Source organism: Hylaeus anthracinus, unplaced genomic scaffold (genome assembly GCF_026225885.1).
Source record: "Hylaeus anthracinus isolate JK02 unplaced genomic scaffold, UHH_iyHylAnth1.0_haploid 0, whole genome shotgun sequence".
NCBI classification, from domain to species: Eukaryota; Metazoa; Arthropoda; class Insecta; order Hymenoptera; family Colletidae; genus Hylaeus; species Hylaeus anthracinus.
In genome coordinates this window covers 24,224,640-24,238,935 of record NW_026533254.1, presented here as the reverse complement: position 1 = coordinate 24,238,935, position 14,296 = coordinate 24,224,640, and the positions used below count along the sequence as shown (strand labels likewise).

The 14,296-nt window shown below is 48.0% G+C and overlaps 1 protein-coding gene across 1 annotated transcript in view; it reads left to right on the top strand.

Moving 5' to 3' along the window:
• Positions 1-14,296, top strand: part of LOC128888517 (tyrosine-protein kinase transmembrane receptor Ror) — a 40,157-nt gene that overhangs the window by 8,398 nt on the left and 17,463 nt on the right. The gene's annotated exons all lie outside the window — the stretch shown is intronic.

Genomic DNA, 14,296 nt, shown 5'->3' with positions numbered 1-14,296 from the left:
CTCGATCTCCGTCCGAAATTCGAACTTCTTTCGACTCGCTTCATTCGTTTGCTCCCTTTTCCCCGAGTGGGTGATGTTTAGACTCCATCTTATGGCTGTTCAAACCCCTGTGATTGGTGGAAATAGACTTTCGACAATTATGAGTCGGTAAGGTGGAGTATCTTACTGGTAGAGCTCGGTAACGTAGATCGCTGAGTCGATAAGGAGGTCGATCTGTCGATAAGTCAAGGTTCTACTTTATCGAGGTACACTACCGACTGGGTAGTCTACCTTACCGACCATCTACCTTCTGGGAAAAAGAAACAAGAAATCTCTTGTTCAATCGCACCACTTCGTTCTGTACACATCAAGAATATTTACCAATGAATTCAACATTTTTTTTTTTGATACACACAAATCGCCACGATGCTAATGGATTCCTCGCGATGAAACAGAAAGAGAAGAGACTGACAGGGGGAGGATTTGAAGCCCCGAAGGGTGGTTTACTCGGTCGCAAACTTAATCGGTCGGGTCTCACGGGGTGCGATCAACGTCACTCCGTGCGGCTCTTCCACGGGTATTTAATTCGTGGGGGTGAGAAGTCGAGTTAATTAACACGGTGCTCAATTATTCAGGGCAGGCCTAATAAGCCGTGTCGAAACTGTTTGCCGCTAGTACACGATCGGAACGAGTTTGCGTTGCGCGGGAGCGTCACGAGGCTTTTATAGCGGTAGGTGTCGTTTTCAAGGGGCGGGGGTCGGGACGGAGAGGGGGGCTGACCCGTCTAAGCGACGTGGAACGAATGATTCGGAAAGTTCATCGTTCGATGCGTCGCGCTACCGAATGGGAAAAGGCAAAGACGAAGAAATATTTGACACTGGAACGCGTCTGGGGACCTCGGCGAGGGTTATCGCGCTGTCCCTGTCTGCGTTAGGCCATCGCCAGTCGTCGTTCGTTGCTTTTAGCTTGATACGAAACTTCTTGAAATTTGAGGAAGTGCGCGACATATATTTCGTATTGACAGGTGGAACCGAATGAGACGGGTTAGAAGCTGAAGACACGGTTTATTAAATTCAACTGAGTGGATTATCAAAACGGCTGACGCTGAAGATTTGAAGACTCGATGATTTTTGGCAACCATTATTGGACCTGGAAGTAAGCCCCTTTTTTTCTACGTAACGATGTCCAAACGATAAAGTACTCTCCAAAATGAAAGTGTCCCCCTTATCGTCCCTTATAAAAGTCTTTGCCGCGATGGACCCAGATTCCCCTGGCGTTGTCTTCGTGAATTTTTTTGTCCAGCGACAACGACGATGGGACACGTAGGTGATGGAAAATTGGGGAAGGTAAATGGCTGCACTAAAAGGACGTCTGGCCTCGCACCTTCCTAATTCACTTATCCGTGTTGCCCCCAGGTTTTTAACGAAGAGACTCAGTTACCCTAAAACCCTGTCAACCAGGCGCTACGTGGATTTTTCTCGTGTTTATTTAATCCCTTCGAACGAGTTTCTCCCTGGGAAAATTCTATCAGCAAAAAAATGAAAACTTGGAACAGCGATCGTGGATAGGAAGGACAGGGAGATTGTTGTTTATGAAAAAATACAGCGAAAATGTGGAGCAACATTTTTTTTATAGGATACTTCGTTTAAGAGAGATTGTATTTTAACATTTGTTTGGTGCGTGTGCGATTGGTTACTCCGCGTCTGGCCATTGCTCGCTGTTTCTACTTATTCTCGTTCTACTTATCCATTTCCTCGCACGCTAGTAAAAAAACGTCCGTGGATGTTGCACGCAATAAATTTGTATATCGTACAATATGTTTAATTTTAACCATCGCAAACGTCCGCACGTTTTACATAATAAAGAATCCCCGCTAAACGTCCAATGTTGATGGAGCGTTTCATGGTCGTCGATGAATATTCAAGACAGTGTTCATAATTTTTCGGTATAATTCCACTCCACCGTTGATTATTTACAATCGAGCGTAATTCACGCAAAGTGGTAAATGCCCGTGAACGACGGACCAATGGGAAACGAACAGAGGGGAGAAGAGGCGAGAGGGGAGGAGGAGGAACGAGGCTTCAAGCGGCCGATAATTAAAATGATATTTGCAAATTTGATACGTCGCGTTTCCGGCTGATTCGATTAATTCCGAATTATATTCGTACCCACGGCCGGGGATATCGATTCCTCGCTAGTCCTCGCGCTCGACTGCCCCTTATTTTACTCCGTCATAACCGAATTTTAATTAATCCCGGAATTATTAATCTGCCAAGCCGCGCGGCAACTTTGATCCGCCTATTTTGCAGGAGAATAATTGAAAAAGTTTCGCGGGGACTGTTTAAGCGCGCCATGGACAATTTGCGCGACCCTTCTGGACGTTGGGACGGCTTTGATGCGGATCTGACCACCACGAAATCCTCTAATTTGAATATCATTCCACCGACGGAAATTCTCGGTGCCGTTACGTTCGAGCAAAAGCACTGGGAAATAAATAATATTAATATTTACGCCAGTAGTTGCTCTACCTTCCTCGATACCTATTTTACTTTCTCACCGCGTTCCCATTGAATCATCAGCCCCCCGATATCTACACTTATTCATTCCACGTGCTAGCAACAACGCTCCGAAAATCATTTTCCCAGGCAGAGTTCATTAAACGATAATTGCGACACGCGATAAATAAACGACACCCTGTTAGGCGAATCTCATTCACTCCCGAGCGCGAGGCGATAAATCATTCCCTAAAATCCTGGACAAGGGATGGAATTTCCCGCGAAGCTTCCCAGTCGCTCGACGCACGCCAATAAGACTTTCAATGGCGCGCGAAAAACCGATAGGAGAATAATCGAAAAAGTTCGCTTGTCATCGCGCGGACAATCGCGACTAGCGTCGCGGGAACGCATTAACGTCGCGCGCCGAACGCGCCAGGAATGCGTCTCTTGTTCGATTTATGGACAAGTTGATGCACGTACAAGCGAGCCGAGGCGGGACCAGGGGGATGGGGGAGGTTTTAATAGAGAGAAACTTCAACAGAGAGGAAGTCGGGTTGCCGAGTCTCTAGGAGAAAGGGGATCGACAGCTAGGAAATGAAATAGAAATTCTCTGTTCTACGCCAGAATTTCTTCTCTTTGAGAAATATCGTATGTTCGAGGTGAATCGGAAACGTGTGTATTAGTCGTGATCATCGAACTACTCTCAGCGTGTTGTGTACTTGCGTTTTATTCCTTCGCGCCATCTACTGAGCCTCAACTCAATCTATCACATGTCAGCGCCACCTACTGACTCTCAGTGCGATCTATTACGTCTGAGCGCCATGTACTAAATCTCAACTCCTTCTATTGCATGTCAACGCCACTTACTGACTTTCAGCGCCATCTACTAAGTCCGAGCACTACTAAGCCTTAGTTCCATCTATTGCGTCTCAGCGCCATCTACGAAGTCTGAGACGCCACCTACTAACCCGTGACTCCATCTGTTGCGTCACAGTGCCATCTACTAAGTCTCCACGTCACCTAATACGTCTCTTCTAAAACGAAATGTCAATCACTAGAATGAAGATTCATTGGAATATCCTCCATTATGCTCATCACCACAAGGAATATAAATAGTCAACAATAGAAAATCCAGAAAAGTGAAAAATAACGTCGATGGCCTGGTACAATATTGAGAAGCATGGATTTTATTCTCGGAGAGATGGAACAGATTTAAGATGGATACGAGATTTGCGGGGAGAAACGTGTCGGAGAGAGAACGACAATGGAAGACGGGGAGACTCTTACGGCAGAAGTACACGTTATAGGAGAACGGGCGGAGAAATGGAGAGAAGGAGTTTCAAACTACATAGACGTGTAATCATATATAGATAAGCGCGAACGTATTCACGAGAGGAAACCCCAAGATTCTATCGTTGCAGCAGCTGCAACGTAAGAGGATGTGGCGGACCTTGTTGAAAAGCCTCCACGCCCGACGTGATTTCGTAGGGTTATTTAGTAGTAGGTGGAGGGAAGGGTTCTCTGGGAAGTTTTGGTTCGCGATATCGAATCGTGCACAATGATACAATGAGTTCCACGTACACGTCGCTTGTGCAAACGTGCTCCAAGATACCGTGCCACCGATACCTTTTGTGATTCCAGAAAATGCACGCGACCTAGAGGAACTCCTTTGGAAGTGTACGAAAGTTTGGAAACGAAATTCTAAGGAATTCGATTTTAACATGCTGGTTCAAAGGAGTACCGAATTTTTATATTAAAAGCATTACCACAGATGTACCTTCGTATTTTTATTCTCTTAAACCAGCGCTGCACTCTCCCAATAACGCCGAAGAAACGAGCTCAGCCCCATTCTAGTCCAACCCAAACAAACCGCTATATCTCGCTTACCCTTGCACTTGCAGTACAAATGCGTACGACAAAAGTTGTCGGAAATTAAATTTGGAGATTTTTCTATTCCACGAAAATTTTCGATAGACCTTACAGTAACCGAGATATCGTCCCAAGTCTGCCTCCCCTCTCCGCTACTAGCTCGCAAACATGGCCGCCGTTGGTGCTGCCCTCTACCGACGGCGCGAAGGAATTATAATTCATAAGCGAAGAGTCTCGGTGCACCGATAACCGCCAAACCAATTCGACCCCATCAAATATTCCAAGGACGAGTCCCCTGGAGGAACCTAAATCATCCAACTCGACCAAACCAATTCAGAAACCATTCGTGCGCTCGTGAAACAATCTCGATCGACGGGTTCGAGAGTTGGGAGCGGTTAGGAACACGGACACCCCTCCCGGAAAATCGAGTAATTTATGGGACTCCGTACACGCAACAATGCTTGTTGGAAAATACATTTCCCGCGACGGGCTTAACGACTATCTACGAAATATCGGCTACGCTGCAACCAGCGACGATTTACAGTCAGGCACGATTAAGTAGCTTACCTAGAAACTCTCTGCTTCGCTGGAAACTTCGGCCCCAGAAGTTTCGAGTGCAACTCGCAACTGCTCCGCCGCTTGAATGCGTTAATCAAAGGATATTTGGCAATAAGGCGGAGCTGGACGAGAGGCTTGTTCGAACAGGGGGCAGAGTTATTGCGGGTTCGAGCGTGAACTCCTCCAAAGATTGTTCTTGCCCCCTGACGGCAAGTAGCAAGCTTGTCATTGCGGCTGTCGATACAGGCTGGCGTCTCGGGTACTTTTGCAGAGATGAATTTTAAAATATGTAGACGATCGCGAAATGTACAAATGGTAGGTCTTGATAGCTCCAGCGTCAGCAACTCTAGCCTTGATAGCACCAAAAGTATGAGAACAAAATGGCCCGACCAACGTTCGCCAACGTTCGCCACGCTCCCAATTTTCACTAAAAAGCCTAGCCTTGACAGCTCTATCTTCTTGATTGTTCTAGCCTTGACAGACCTATCCTTAGTCTATAACCTGACTAAAAACCTAGAAACTTGATGCTCCCCCATATAGGTGGAGCAAACCGAATACAAGCACCTCATGCCGGGCGTACAGCGGAGATCGAACGTTATCTCGAATCGCAGACTCGGCCACGCCTGCATCGAAGACGCTTTTGCACCTTGGGCTTCAACTTTATGCAAAAGTTGCCCGGCGCGCAAACTCTAACTCCAGCTGAATGCTTCAGCTTCGCCGTGGACGCGCTTAACGAGAGGTATCTTGGTTTAATGATAAGGCAGACGGGCCGTCTGTAATTATACACCGTGAAATTCGTTAACAAATTTATCGACAAACTTCGAGGGATCCGTCTCGTTTGCTGACTCCTCGTACGGGGAGTTATTGGTGTTTAGCAGCGTCTAAAACATTGGGCAGATCTCCAAATCATGTACGGTTCGGGCTACTAAAGCTTCCACCTCTACAAACGGTCAATCAGACGTCCTCCCGATGTCCTGACGAGGATATTCCCGGAACGCGACTTCGTCTGCACGCTACCAAAACCTAATTTCTCATCAGACCAGCAGCTAAAAGCGCCCGTCCCCGTATAAGCTTCTAACTAGCCCGCTAACTCGCCTAACTCGGGCTCAAAAGTCGACCGCGTGGTAACTCTTGAATCGACTCGTAGCGGCTATGGCGCACGTCCGTCGTAGGCCTGCAGGTTTATGGAGCTCGTTCCACGTGGTTAATGCACCCGAAACACACAACACGCCCTGAGGCCGGCGGGGTTGCAAGGATAATTTCGGATAACCGAGCTGGTAAAACCTGAACACCGGAGGTCGTAGCCGCGGCCGCGGGCTGCTGGCCGAATGAAATTTGAATGTTACTTAAATCTTAATAATATTCCAGCCTTATCTTAATTAGCCTGCGTGACGCTACGCGTGCTTTAATAGTGGCACCCGCCGGTTGGTTATCACTCCGATCAAAATTTATAACCGGTATTACGCTACTTCGCGCGTTAGTGCCGTTGATATCGTTCGTCCGCCTTTCCACGTATCCGCTTGGACATGCCAACTCTGGAATGGCGTTTGACAAATTTTTGTTGACACTTTGTACTTAGAATTAACGTGGCTACACTCGAATGGTCTCGTGTCTCTCCTCGAACCACGAACATCTCCTTCCCTTACAATTCGCCTCCCGATTACTTTCAGGATCTCGAAAATTCCCTCCTGTCCAGTCCGACTCAGCCCGACTGACCAAACTGGGTAGCCCGTGGCCAATCCAAACTTGGCTCTTGAATAGTAAACGGCACGGCAGTTACCAAACTTTTGGTCGACGGTGCAAGTGAGGCTCGAAGAAGTGGAACGTGAATCGAAATTCAACGCCCCCAGGCCACGTCGCCGAAGTTCTTAAAGCGAGAACTATTGTCGGTTCGATTCAGAAGGCTTCTAACCGAGACAAACCGATCGGCTCCACAATATCGGTTAACAAGCCGTCGAAAACTGTCGAGGCTCGTTGGCAAGTCCGATGCAACTTCGGTTGGGAAGTTGTTCTCGTCTCGGTGGCGATTTAAAGACGACCGCAGAACTCTTTCCCGGTCGAGTTGGACGTGCACTCACGAGAGCAGCTCGATTTCGACCGCACAGCTTCTCCCTTCTTGTCGATGAGTGTGAAATTACACTCCCGATACATAGCCTCTAGCAGCTAAACACTCCAGACACGGCGAGGGTCTCGGAACCTGTCACAATTAGCGCTGGAAGCACCGATGGAAACGTGTTTTCGACGCTGCCACGTCCGAGGAACTAATTTTTATTTCAGCAGAAATGTCTAATTAATTGCGGACGGGTGGGTGGGGGAGGTAGCGGTTTCTTAGATTGCCATCCGCCACGGAGACAGTTTCGAGTCGATTAATTTATATCGGCGGGTAATCGAAGCTGGCAAAGAGTGAGCGTCGCTGCCACCGTCCCGATATTGGCCCATTAAGACGACCGGTTGTTCGCTTCCATTCGTGCGTATCAAATTGGATCTATAATTCCGAGTTTCACTTTATAAATTGCGCTGATAGCGCGTTAATGGTCCTCTCGCTCGTCGTAATCTTCGCTGGAAAATCAACACTAACGACTGGTAATTTAAACGGTGGTTGGCGCGTTTTGGGAACACGCTGTTCGAGCGAGAAACCGACTGTGACACAATATACATAGTTGCTTGACGCACAGTTTTCTCTTTTAAAATTTTCCTCTGAAACGTATACGAATTCCTAGCACCTAACCTAAGAAGGAAAAATGTCATGTATGCATCTTTTTAAAAGAGACTTATCTTGGAGTCCATCCATTTCCCCCAGCGTAAAAATTACATCCCACCCGTTGAAAAATCCCCGAAAAAACAAACACTCGCCTGCGGCGCCGCATTAACGCACACCAGAGCAACGCAGTCCCCGGAGCTGGCGCATTAAGCGAGATGGTTATAAAAATAAAACAGGTCGGCGGCGCTCGGTTATCGTTCACCGGTATTCCTGTGTTCGTTTCCACGATTCGATTTTTTTTTCTCTCCTCTACCCAGCACGCTTACACGATTCCCTGGTAACGGGTCACCGATATAATTCCCTGGGTGTCGCTACCGGCCTATTCATTAAAGGGTAGCAACCCAACGCCGCGGAGAGTTCCTCCCAACGCCTCCCCCTTCTCCCCACTTCCTCTAACGTTCTGTGGGGAATTCCACCCTCCGATCGACCTTATCTCAGTCCGTTTTACGTGTACCTGCGATCGTCTAGTTTCTGCGTCTACCCTCCTCTTTTTCTTCCGATACCTTCCCCTCCATCCTCTGGTGGTAATCGCTTTTTATCCAGTTCGCGCAGGGAAGTCAACACCAAACAGCGATAACCCAACCGATTTCGGTTCAAACTGGCTCGTGTAGAACCCTGTATCCACGCGGATCTCCTCGTCGATCCTCCTTTTCCGTGTTTTGTTTCGCGTCGGTTTGTCTCGTTTGTTTTGGGATCGACCGTGTCCGCTGGAGAGGTACTACACGCTGCTTATCGCGATAGGCGAAGATTTGGATGTGCTTGGGTGATAATGTGTCGTTACCTGTTTGTAGCAGCACCCATGATAATGTAGAACACTCTGTCGATAAACTCTACAACAAGCTAGGGTTCTGTATTGCCGGCTCTTACCGGCAGCGCGCTCTGCATTGCTAACAGAGGACTCTGTTTTATCGACTGGAGATACAAAGACGGCGCAACGCCATAGTTGAACAGGCCACAGGTTTTCGTGTGTTATCTCCAGCGATCCTAAAAAATCGGGGAACATGTCAGTAACTGTTCCCTGTTGCGTGTTAATGCGTGTTGAAAGGGAATGATAGTCTCCATGGGAAATAATGAATTGCATGGATCAAGGGGACTATGAATACCCCGATTTGACTGAAAAGCTCGACAACACACGCTGTATACCCTTTGAATTCGCAGCGAACGACCGTAGCCCGAATCGAAATTAATTAACACGCCGCCACAGCTTCGATAAATTCCACAAATGTAAGAGAACGACGACAGAAAAATCATTCACACCGACAACAACAGAAATCAAACTTCGAATTCTGCGCCCGCCGCGATACAATCGGGCAAACCCCTCGTATAAACCCGTGCAAAGCGTAAAATAATAAACAAACAACGAACGCGTTAACAACGAACACCGAAAGCACCCCTCCTGTTAATGCTGGAAACGGATTTTCAGCGAGATAAAAAATAAAAATAAAAATAACCCCGTTGGAGCATGAAATTTTCAAAAGCACGTTCTCGTATGGTTTATTCAGAGTAAACGCCCCTTCATCCGTAAAAAAATCGTACGCAATCGGCAACGTTTCGTCCCACTGGCGGCAATATTTTCGACAAATTTGCAATTTACATAGTCGACCCTTCGGAGCAAATACCCGTTATCGTTACCACCCTCCCCTCTCCCCCCCCCCGCCCGCCCCTACGCTCACATACGCGGCTTTCCTCCTCCGCGTGTAACCGTCCAGCGAGCGCCGCGGTTTTTAAACGCGGCTACGTAATCGTCCATAAACGCGTATAGATTTCGCGTCGCGTCGCGTCGCGTCGGGCAGCTGGTCCCTCGAAAAGCCTGGAGCTTAGGGGACTTAACAATTCGCGTTTCCCGTAATCTCGCATGAATCTCCATCGTCTCCTATCCGCGCCCGCTTTCTGCAAAGCTCCCTTGATGCCGGATCTAGCCCAAACATCGCTCGATAAATTGCCAAATGGAGACTTTGTTCCGTTCACGATGACGGATGGTGGTACACGGTGATGATTGCGACGTTAGCCACGCGATTCATAGTTGTTTGCAGTAATAGAAACTGGGAGACGGATGGGAGAACTAAATGGTACTGCACTCAGTTGTAGAGGGCTAGGGGGTACCGGGCTAAGGATCGAAAGGGAGGCTAGAAGGTACTTTGTTCATTTGAAGGGGGCTACAGGGTCGGGGTTCAGCTAGAGGGGGCTACAGAATACCGGATTTAGGGAGCTAGAGGGTAATGAGCTTAGATATGGGAGGCTAGAAGGTACTGGGCTCAACTAAAAAGGGCTAGAGGGTCCGGGGTCAGCTAGAGGGGACTAGAGAATACCGGATTTAGGAAGCTAGAGGGTAATGAGCTCAGATATGAGAGGCTAGAAGGTACTGGACTCAGCTAAAAAGGACTAGAGGGTCCGGGGTCAGCTAGAGGGGACTAGAGAATACCGGATTTAGGAAGCTAGAGGGTAATGAGCTCAGATATGAGAGGCTAGAAGGTACTGGACTCAGCTAAAAAGGGCTAAAGGGTCCGGGATCACTTATAGGGGCTAGAGAATACCGGATTTAGGGAGCTAGATGGTACTGAGCTCAGCCGTAAGGGGCTAGATGGTACTAAGCTCAGCTACGAGTTCGTATATCCGTGACTGAACATGATAAACTAAGTTCTACTGTACTTCGATTTCATCCACTCGTTTCTGTATTAATCCGTGGATATACATTCATCTATATCAGTCTGTATCATCTTGGCCAAAGTCAAGTTACAAATACAACGGCGAGGAAAAGGACCAAGAGCGAAAAGCCAACCGAAGGGGAGGAGGGAACGGCATTACGGTGGTCACGTTAGAAAGTAACGGTGATCAAGCACGATCGTATTTTAACGGAACGGTTCGTTAAAGTGCCAAGATCCACCAGGACACGGACATTTTACCGGTTCGTAATGCGTGAAATGGATACACGATGGGCCCGAGGGAGGCCGTGGACTGAGCTAAACAATAAGAGGGAATATTAGTCTTGCTCAGTCGGGCAGGTGTAGATGCACGCCGTGATTTCACGTATCGCGGTGTCGCGTCGAGCTACAGGTATCTCGTGCGAGACAGAATTCCCCGGGGGCCGTTTAACAAATTATACGTGGAGTTTGATCCTGTTCTTGCCCTGGTACACTACCTACCAAAAGTACGAGACAATCCTTCGACTTTGGCTTCTTTATATGGAGGTAACGGAATTACAATCTTTGGGCTTGCGTTAATTGTAGCAAACTCAGCTTTAATCTCAATGTTCATTATTCAGATATAGCATAATGGGCCGACCAACGTTCGCCAACGTTCCCAATTTTCACTAAAAAGATTTTCAATCAACTAATTGACTTCGAATACACGCAATTCTCAATAATCCTTTGCCCCTATGTTTCCAAAAATATGAGAAGAGAATGGCCCGACCAACGTTCGCCAACGCTCCCCAACGTTCGCCAACGTTCGCCAACGTTCGCCAACGTTCACCAACGTTCCAAATTTTGACTAAAAAGGTTTTCAGTCAACAAATTGACTTCTAATACACGCAATTCTCGATAATCCTTAACCCCTACGTTTCCAAAAATATGAAAACCCTCTGCAAATTTTCTCTTTTATTTTTTAAATGGTCCTCTGGACGTTTACTCGTAATCCCACGTTCAACTGTTTTATACATCAAAAATTTCGACGGAAAACTGTGCGCGGGTGGAAAAAAAAGGGGTATCGTTTGAGTTTCACCTGGCGTTCGGACGACGGTCGATTAATAGCGCAATTAAAGAGCGGCGTCCGGCAAAGGCACATGCTCGATCGTTATTGACGGGGCTCGACGAAATTCCATTTCGTTTCAATAATTCCCGTCCGCGCGGTGACATGGGCGTTAATAAAACGGGAGTTAAAGTGCAGCCGCGTTCATTGTAAATACGTGTCCCGCGCCGCGTTTTACGCTACCCCGTAGTAGCATTACAGTTTATTTCGTGCTTCGATAACGAATAAGCATAAATAGCCTCGGATATCGCGCGCCCTGTATCGAAATGATAATACTAAGCTGCCGATGCGCGTGAAATAACGATTCACGTCCGAACCGATAAAAATATCCGCGATCCGCCGCGCGGCCAGGAAGATCGTTAAATTCTATCGCTTCTGTATTACGCAGATATCGCGAAATAAAAATACACGACGATACGTTGCGCTGCTGTGACCGCGACAGCTGGATTTCCATGTTCTCGAGTCCACTGGAATGGGTACGGGATAAACTGACCGCCCAAGGGTACTTTCCCTGATGCAGAACTCCTTTCAGGCGAATTGCTAGGATCTTTGCAACGAATATCTCTGGCATAGCCACTTATCATTTGATCCGAGTTCGAAATCTTTTAGCAGGAGATCGTCCTGTTGCGGGGAATCCTTTTGTCTGTAACACCGGTTACCCTGTCGAGGGAAATCCCCTCACTTGTGCTGTCAGTCGTTGTTGGAGATACCTCCGCCTGAAACACAACCTGCTCCGTTCAGAGGAATCCCCCAGTCTTTCTTCTAGTTGCCCTACTCAGGGGAATTTCCATAGTCTTTAACACATATTGCCCTGCTAAGGAAAATTCCCCAGCCCTTCTTCCAGCTGCCCTTCATCCCTTAAACTTTTTTCCTAGCCGAGTCAATTCTTCCACCAACTTCTGAATCGTCATTATCGAACCGTCCTAAGACTACCGAGTCGATCCACCAGAATCTTCTACCCCGCATCACTTGGCCCGTGGACGTTTGTTACGTGATTCAATCCGACGACGGAAGCTTCAGCCTGCATCAAAGCGACTGTTCCGTGAGAGCCGCCGATCCACGATTCACGCCCGATCGAGCGCGTAAACCTAGCGTTTTCACCGGAAGGCGTATCGTTTCAGCGATCATCCAGCTCGACCTGCAGCTCGTTACCATTTGCAGAGGGTCGTGTAATGCTCGCCGCGTTACACGCAATTCATGCAACACGCACGGGCGTTCCGTTTCGAAATTCGAAAAGCGTTTAATACCGACGGGAGCACGATGCCGGCTCGCGCTCCATTAGAAGCCACCTCTTTAGACCGTTTCGAGCGATCGCGGAACTGATGGAAAAGGGGGGGGGGCTTGCAGGGGGGTGGGGTGGAACCGGGAAACGGATAAATTGGAATGGCGCGCGCGGCCTACCTTGTATCGACATTTTGGATAATCCTGGGGCCACGCAGCGGCGCGTAGGAATGCTCGACTGTGTAAACTATGCAACACTGGGCGCGTATTTATTAAACATGACCGGCTACCAGCGTTCCCCCCTACGCCACCCTCCAAAGAGAGGATGTTGCTCGACGCTAGAACCCGGCGGTCGTACGAGTGACGCACCGAAACGTCCAATTTCGTTAGATCGTCTGACGCTCGAGGGGAGCCTCCTGCAGGAGTGCCACCTGGCAGCCCGCGTCATCGCACCTAATGGGGATTGGCAAGAGTTTGTAAGCGTCTTCGCGAAGTTAACGCGTTCTGTCGGTAACGTAGCGCAGCCTGCCGATAACACAGCGCGTTCTGCCAGTAAGGCAGGGCGTCCTATCGGTAAGAGTCGGTAAGGTAGAGCCCTGAGGATGCTCTACGTTACCATCCTTCGGTGCGCGGGGCCTCGAAAGCTTGAACAAAGACGGTTCGAAGAGTTGATTGGAAACACAGCTTGGGGAATAATGGGCAAAACAATGTAAACGACTGGAAGACGGTATAATCGAGGAAATCGTTGAAAGAACCGTCCGGAGGCAGTATGGAAGAAATAATTGAGGTATTACGGAAATAGGAGATTTACAGAAATAGTTGAACAATTCTTGAATAAGAGAAAGGATCCCTGTAGTAATGTCTGAAGCAGCCCCTCGAACGAAACGTATTATGAAGAGCGTAATTGCAAGTACGCCGAAAAGAATACTCGAAGAAATGGACCTACGGTTGGTGGAATAATTAGAGGAATAATCGCGGGAGCGCTCTGCTTGCTTTTATACCGATCAAATTCTGAGCTATTCTACTGAATATTCCAGTGCACGTCGGCCGATAAAGCGATACAATTCTCGACGATCGAAGGTCGAAAAAAACAAGACACCGCGAATGATCGAGAATCGCAGGCAATCCATTGTCGGGCTGATCCCCTTTTTGCATCGCTTACCAGCGGTTCCGACGATATTTAGGATCGAGGTTTGCTTACGCGGACGGGCTCTACTATCATTTATCTCGCTGCATTCTCTTCACTGTGCACGCTCGTGTACCGTAGCCCTGTGTCTGCTTTTCTCGGAGTTCAACGGCGAAATGATCGCATCACCACGCCGCGTCAGTGGTTCTCACCGACTTTCGCCACTGTAACGATACAATTTCAACGCCATTTCAACTTCGACTCGACTCGGGAGGACTTCGTTCAGATTACAATCTTCTCGCGGCGAGTACACGAGATGGGGTTGGGGTGTAACGTTGACAATTTGAAGAAATTGTTTTCGTTTATTGTGGGAAAGAAGTGGGGGTTATAGTGTGAGGAGTTGCAGTTACTTCCCACTCCTCTATACTACTTGGCGTCGAACTTCGGGGCCAGACGTCCAAACAATCGGTGAGACACTACTAATGCAACGACAAAACTTTTTTATTTTCGACTCTGGAAATTATGGAAGATAATTAGAAA